The sequence below is a fragment of the Rhinoderma darwinii genome, chromosome 8 (genome assembly GCF_050947455.1).
Source record: "Rhinoderma darwinii isolate aRhiDar2 chromosome 8, aRhiDar2.hap1, whole genome shotgun sequence".
Taxonomy (NCBI): domain Eukaryota; kingdom Metazoa; phylum Chordata; class Amphibia; order Anura; family Rhinodermatidae; genus Rhinoderma; species Rhinoderma darwinii.
The window spans coordinates 122,474,860-122,482,569 of record NC_134694.1 but is presented as its reverse complement, the minus strand read 5'-3'; the positions used below and the strand labels follow the sequence as shown (position 1 = coordinate 122,482,569).

At 46.2% G+C, this 7,710-nt stretch overlaps 1 protein-coding gene across 2 annotated transcripts in view; it reads left to right on the top strand.

Moving 5' to 3' along the window:
• The window catches only part of PCDH11X (protocadherin 11 X-linked), a 1,026,455-nt gene that overhangs the window by 356,838 nt on the left and 661,907 nt on the right, over nucleotides 1-7,710 (top strand). The window lies entirely within an intron of this gene.

The following is a 7,710-nucleotide window of genomic DNA, read 5'->3' as shown; positions in this document are numbered from 1 at the left end:
AGACTGTCAGTGATTTTCACGCAGCGTGTGTCCGTGTGTCCGCTGCGTAAAACTCACGACATGTCCAATATTTGTGCATTGTTCGCGCATCACGCACCCATTGAAGTCAATGGGTGCGTGAAAGTCACGCCCAGCACATGGAAGCACTCCCGCAGCCGTATAAACTATGAATGAAAACAGAAAAGCACCACGTGCTACAAACATACAAACAGAGTGTCATAATGATGGCGGCTGCGCGAAAATCACGCAGCCGCGCATCATACGCTGCTGACACACGGAGCTGTTATGGACCTTTTGCATGCGCAAAACGCCACGTTTTTTGCGCACGCAAAAATCACACGCTCGTGTAATTCCGGCCTTAGGGTAGGAACACACTAGGCATGAACACTGCGGATTTTATGCAACACATTTTATTGTGGACAATCCGTAGCGTATCACAGTCGCAGCAGAGTGGATGAGATTTTAACAAATCTCATCCACACGCTGCAAAAAAAATTGACCTGCAGTTGTGGCTTTTTAGGCCGCAGCATGTCAATTTATGCTGCAGAATCGCCACTCGTCTGGTGCGGAAATGCTGCGGTTCTGGCGCAAAAATCACAAAAGAGAAAAAAAAAAGGCACTTTTTTAAATTTATAAAAAAGTTTAGACTTACCCCGGCCGTAGTCCTGGTGACGCGATCCTCTATTCTTAGCGTAGCCCCGCCTCCTGTCATGACGTTTCATCCCATGTGACTGCTGCAGCGGTCACATGGTCTACAGCGTCATCCCAGGAGGCGGGGCTACGTTCAGAAGAGAGAGATGCGTCACTTAAACTACGGCCGGGGTAAGTCTAAACTTTTTTTTCCCTGCAGGATTCCCGCAGCGGACACGCCTCACCAAACCTGCGCCACTATTCGGTGCGGTTTTGCTGGCGGAATTCCCTGCGGCTACCGGGGCGGATAAGCTGTGTCGTTTTACTCAGCATATCCGCCTAGTGTGTCCCTTATGATGTCGCTCCTGGAGCTGCTGCCGGTCTCTAAATAGGCAATTGGTCCAGTAGAATTTGGAATTATTTTTTTTTGTGAACCAGCTTAAAAAAATACAAAACTTTTGTGTTAGGGCCTGTTCACATCACTGTTCGCTTCCGCTCCGGGGTTCCGTCTGAGGTTTCTGTCGGGTGAACACCGCAACGGAAAGTGAAAGTGACAGCACAGCTTCCGTTTCAGTCACCATTGATCTCAATGGTGACGGAAACATCGCTAATGGTTTCCGTTCGTCACCATTCCGGCTGGTTTTCGGACGGAATCAATAGTGCAGTCGACTGCGCTAATTGTGACGGAAGCTGTGCTGTCACTTTCACTTTCCGTTGCGGGGTTCACCCGACGGAAACCTCAGATGGAACCCCGGAGCGGAAGCGAACGGTGATGTGAACAGGCCCTAACACAAAAGTTTTGTATTTTTTTAAGCTGGTTCACAAAAAAAAATAATTCCAAATTTCACTGGACCAACTGCCTATTTAGAGAGCCGCAGCAGCTCCAGGAGTGACATCATAAGGGACACACTAGGCGGATATGCTGAGTAAAACTACACAGCTTATTCGCCCCGGTAGCCGCAGGGAATTCTGCAAGCAAAACCGCACCAAGTAGTGGTGCAGGTTTCGTGAGGCGTGTCCGCTGCGGGAATCCTGCAGGGAAAAAAAAGTTTAGACTTGCCCCGGCCGTAGTCCTGGTGACGCATCTCTCTCTTCTGAACGTAGCCCCGCCTCCTGGGATGACGCTGTAGACCATGTGACCGCTGCAGCAGTCACATGGTATGAAACGTCATGACAGGAGGCCGGGCTGCGCTAAGAATAGAGGATCGCGTCACCAGGACTACGGCCGGGGTAAGTCTAAACTTTTTTATAAATTTAAAAAAGTGCCTTTTTATTTTTTCTCATGTGTGATTTTTGCGGCAGAACCGCAGCATTTCCGCAACAGAGGAGCAGCGATTCCACAGAATACATTGACACGCTGCGGCTTAAAAAGCCAAAAGTCACACTGCAGGTCCATTTTTTTTGCAGAGTGTGGATGAGATTTGTTCAAATCTCATCCACTCGGCTGCGACTGTGATACGCTGCGGATTTTCCACAATAAAATGTGTTGCATAAAATCCGCAGTGTTCATGCCTAGTGTGTTCCTACCCTAAGGCCGGATTCACACGAGCGCGTGCTATTTGCGCGCGCAAAAACATGGCGTTTTGCGCATGCAAAAGGTCCATAACAGCTCCGTGTGGCAGCAGCGTATGATGCGCGGCTGCGTGATTTTCGCGCCATCATTATGACACTCTGTTTGTATGTTTGTAGCACGTGGTGCTTTTCTGTTTTCATTCATAGTTTATACGGTTGCGGAAGTGCTGGGCGTGACTTTCACGCACCCATTGACTTCAATGGGTGCGTGATGCGCGAACAATGCACAAATATAGGACATGTCGTGAGTTTTACGCAGCGGACAGTCTGCATGGCCCCATAGAGTAACATAGGTCCGTGTGAAAATCACGCGCGTTGCACGGACGTATTACACGTTCGTCTGAATAAGCCCTAACAATAAGGCCCAGTTCACACAGTTTTTGGGCCTTGATATTGACTCGGACACTGCGTCAGAATCAGCACCAAAAAACTTCCAAAACCGCCTCCCATTGATTTAATCTGAAATCAATGGGAGCCAGTCGCGGAAAAAAGAAAAAGCAGCACGTCCTTTCTTGCCGCGGTTCTGCCTCTGACCTCCCATCTAAATCAATGGGAGGCAGAAAATGCATTTTTCCCTGCGTTTTTTGTCTGCTGTCCTCAATCGCAGCGGGCAAAAAACGCGGCAAGATAGTGTGGGCAGGTCAATATCTGCCTCAAAATTCGGTGCGCGGTTCCAGGCGGTCGCGGGTGCCCATGCGCAGGAGTTTGCGGGTGCGCGCGATCGGTCGCACGGGCGGCGGTGTTTGACGGCCCCATGACGACCCCCATGCTACCCAGGGCCGCCATCAGGGGGGGTATTATGGGTACTGATGTGAGAGGCCCGGCCAAACCTAATTGAAAGGGGGGCCCGCAGCTCACAACATTCTTTTGGTGAAAAAAACGGGCCCCATTGCAGGGGCCTGTTTTTTTTCTACCAAAGGCAAGTCGCGGCAGTTTGCCGGGCCCCCCTTTCAATTAGGTTTGGCCGGGCCTCTCACATCAGTACCCCTAATACCCCCCCTGATGGCCGCCCTGGGTACCATGATATAGTGCTGGACGGAGTACCGTTAACAGGCGGTGCCACGGTAGGGGGGCCCAAAAAATTTAGCTGTAGGGGGCCCTGAAATTCCTGATGGCGGCCCTGGCACTAGGTAAAGGTGTGGGTGCGTTAGTAGGGGCCCAACCCGATCCAATAGAGAAAAGAAGTACTATGCACACCAATATGGAGTTATTTATCCAAACAAATAATTTATTTATTTGTAGCCAGTGACAATGCGACGTTTCGGTCAATACCATGACCTTCCTCGGGCACTTTAGTCAATGCTTATGCTGCGTGGATGGCGCTCTAAGCTTGGCGGGTAACCGCTATTGTGTGGCGCTGCTGGTCAATGTTACTCACAGACAGCAGGTTATATATCCCTGAGGAGACAATGTATTTAGTATTGAACTCAATGGGGCTTCTATGCAACAAAAAATGTTGCATTTCGATCTATGGCTGTGCAGGGGATTTTGAGAACTCTGCAGCAAAAAAAAGGACCCCAACCATTTTAAAGATACATTAAGAAATGTCAATCTAAACAAACAGGCTACAGCACCAGAATAAGTGTTAAAAATAGTGCAAGCCCAACTGGACTGGATCCAACCGTCCCACACAATGTCAACACAGGGCGATTCAGGCAGCACATCCAAAATAAAGGAACTTCTATTCACCCATGCGACGTTTCAGCTCATGCTGGAGAAAGGCTCTGAGGAGCTGGAACGTTGCATGGGTGAATAGAAGTTCCTTTATTTTGGATTTGGTGCCTGAGGGTCAATGCACACGATGCGTATGACGTGTGTTTTTGCGTGCAGCCAAACCGGAGCGTAATACAGTGCCAGCATAGTCCATGAGATTCCAGGTAATCCCATGTACACGCTGTGGTATTTTCCGCACGTAAATTGACCTGCCGTGCAGACTTTAAAATCTGCTGCATGTTCATTTATCTCGCTTTTCCGCTTGCGAATTGTATCTGCCTAGTGCTGTGGAAAATCACACCAAAACCCGCAGCGTGAAAAGGCGCTGAAAATCGCATCAAACCGTAAAAACCGAATCGAAAAATACGCGATTAGGTGCTGTTTTTACTTGTGAATCTCCTGCGTATTGCTGCCGTTTTGGTGCGTGTTTTTTTCACAACATATGCAATGTGGGCATGTAGCCTGAACCTCCCTCTGTTGACATTCGAACTTATTTTTGTAAAGAAACAAACAAAATCCCGTTCTAGAGTGGAGTTTTACTATAAAATCCAGAGGTAAAGTCCTGGAAGGAAAGTTTACACGGTGGCAGATTCAGCAGATGTTCAGTCTTATAAGATCCGCAAACACCTTCAGCAGGAAGGAAAAAAAAATGCCAATAAAAGAAAAAGGTGCCGCAGACGTGACCTCCAGACCAGAATGAATGTTGGAAGACTTGGTGACAGGTCTACTCCGATGAGTCCCGGTCTTACCTGTGGACGTATTTCTTATTAGAGTGCATGTATTTTGCGCTGAGTGTTATATAAGGTGGTATCTGATGGCCAGAAGGAGGCTTTATTCTCCTGCTCTTCCTATTATATACAGCGTGTTCACCGGAGGTTACATGTCTTGTGATTGCCGGTCACTCGGGTGATATCGCTGCTTCTTTGTCACAAGATCCTCAGCAGGGCGTCCAGTACCTTTAATCCAATTATCCCTGTGCTTTGTGCCCTAAAATGACTCCCTACAATACAGCCTGTTCACTATCTATAATCCCGGGTGAAGAACTTCTAACAATCCACTTCATTCCCTGTCTGCAAGGTGCACTGCGAGGTCGGATACTCTTTCTTCGCTCTACACTTTCCTTGCTAATCTCGGCTTCCGGTGGACCACGATGACCCATATCAAAGCTCGAAAAATGCACGAAATATAAAGTTTTGATTTTTGCCGTCCTCTCTCTTCTAGTTTAGAAAGGAAGTAATATAAATATATAAAGATCAGTAATATGTGGGTTATTTAGACTGACAGTGAAGCCGTTATATGGGTTGGATTAGAGGTACACCTCCGCACTCCCCTTCACCATTCATTTCATGTAGGATTGTATAGATCTATACACACATCGTGTATGACTGCACTAAATGAATGCAACCGTCTAAAGAATAATATTCAGTAGATACCTCTTTAGCATAATGAAAAATCATGCCCAACATAGGTGACGTTTTTGTTTTTTTTGGCATCTATTCCAAACCAGTAGATTTGATTGACTCCCCAAACCACCCTAGGGACCCATCAAATAAACTTCCCAAGTTCAGACCTTGTTGACTGATGTATTGAAACTTGGCATGACCCTATTGGTATTGAATGGGTAACATATGATTTGGTCATAATCTGGTGTCTGCTTGCAACACTTTGAGAATTGCTTTACTGTCTTGCTGGTTTCAAGACAAGATATTCAACCACATGACAATACTCCAATTTAATGGCAGAAATTATTTTCAGTAGATTTAGTTGGAGTGACTTTGGTCAACAGTCTAAGAAGATCATACAATATACTTGATATTTGGCTGCTCTATGATAGGCAAGATTTGAATGAATCTCCCACAAAAAGGGATTCATCACACGAGGGGCTTATGCACATTACCGTATTATGGGTCCATAAAGCTATGGGGTTATACTGTAATTTTGCATGCCACTTATTCCATATGGAGGTAGACAGTGATTTTTCCTGTTGAGTTCTATATGAATCTAGCAGAATGGCTTTAGTGGGGAAATATCCACATAATACACAGTTGTACAGTGGCACCATATGGCGGCACTCCGTAATACAGAGCCGCATTGCTTCCTGTACTGGTTCGGTGCACATAATTCGAACTGTAATGACAGCCCTTGGATTGGTCTGCAGTAGGGCCAGCAGGGGCCGGTGTGAACCTTCCCTGTCACCAAGGAATTTGACTTTGGGCTAATTCGAGGAATGGAGTCTAAGGTAGCCCCTCAGAGTTCCATTTATATCCAGGTTATATCCCTCACTCTTTCCAGTAAAATTTTAAATTTATTGGATTATGTTTAAAACAAACGGAGTTAAGACAATCCTGGGAGGACGCTTACACATTTTGAACCACTGGGGTTCTTAATCATAGCTGGTTCGAAACGCGTAAGCGTTCTCCCGTGATTGTTTTAACTCTGTTTGTTTTAAACATGATCCAATAAATTGGAATTTTACTGGAACGAGTGCTGGATATAACCTTTCTCCGAATTTACTACCTTTTGCATCTGCTGCTGATGCAGAAAATATACAATATCTACGAGCACCAACAGAGCCACAGCGTGGTACGAAGTATTTGGGAATACGGTGAGTGAACCTATGTTTACTTTTTTGTATACTATTTTGACCCTTTAATCTCTGTACAAGGATGTGGACTTTGCTGCGGGGGGACTACAGGTTGCTAGACCTGCAGTAGTCTCTCTTGGTGATGGCAGACTCTGGTAGAAGCAGGGTGGTGAATGTAGAGATAGGTCAGGGCAGGCGGCAGAGGTTCAACACGATAAACAGAGCAATAGGTCAGGGCCGGCACTGATGTTCAATAACATGCAAAAGATTGGTACACAGGAATTCAGAAAATAAGACTCCAAGGAATCTAGGAACGCAAGGAGCCAAACTACTCTGGCAATGTGTACCAAAGCAGGCAGGGATTTATACTCTTTCAGATGAAGAAATTAGAAAATGTGCGTGCTCTGGCCTTTGAAGAATATGAGGGTCAGCGCACGTGCTAAGACCCAATGGAGAACGGCGGCGGACGGAGCAACCGCCGAACGAGGAGGCAGAGGGAGGACGTGTGGGTCAGGACGCCGGGGGAAATTAAGTATGGAGTGCTGGGGGTGGACAGAGGCCGCTACACCTATCTATAGTTTTGTTGATTGGGTGGCTCTTGACATTGCTTTGCTGGGATAGAATGGTTTAGATGTGATTTGCTTATGATCTGGTCAGTATGCAAAGTTTTGAGAGTCGCTATATTGTGTGACGGTTTGACTTTACCCTCACGGAACAACAATGGCCTAAATGTCCAGATTATTTTTAGTAGTTAGATTTAGTAGGAGACCCTCAATCATGGTCTAGAATCACGCAATATAAAAAAAATCTTCGCTGGCGTGGAGGTTTAGACGTGTTTTGCTCATGACCTAATAAGTCTACAACTTATGGTCTACGGTAGAGTCATCATGTCGTACATTCTGGTTCAAAAACGAGTTGTTCCACGTAATGCAGGACTTGGTCATTCAGTTGGTACATTATCAGTATCTAGATCTATCAGAGAAGCCTCCATCATGGTCCATAATCGTGGAATATCATACAATACTTTCTATTCAGCTCTGCCTTAGTAGGTGAGAGTTGACAGTGGGCATCGTATTGTGCTGTAACTTTGAGACAATGCTCTTTGAATGACCTTTCTTCCTTCTCTTCCAAACACCGTACAAATAAATGGCTTTGTGATACTTTTTGATTTTACGAGATGAGAAAACGTCCAATGATGTTAACTAGCAAGA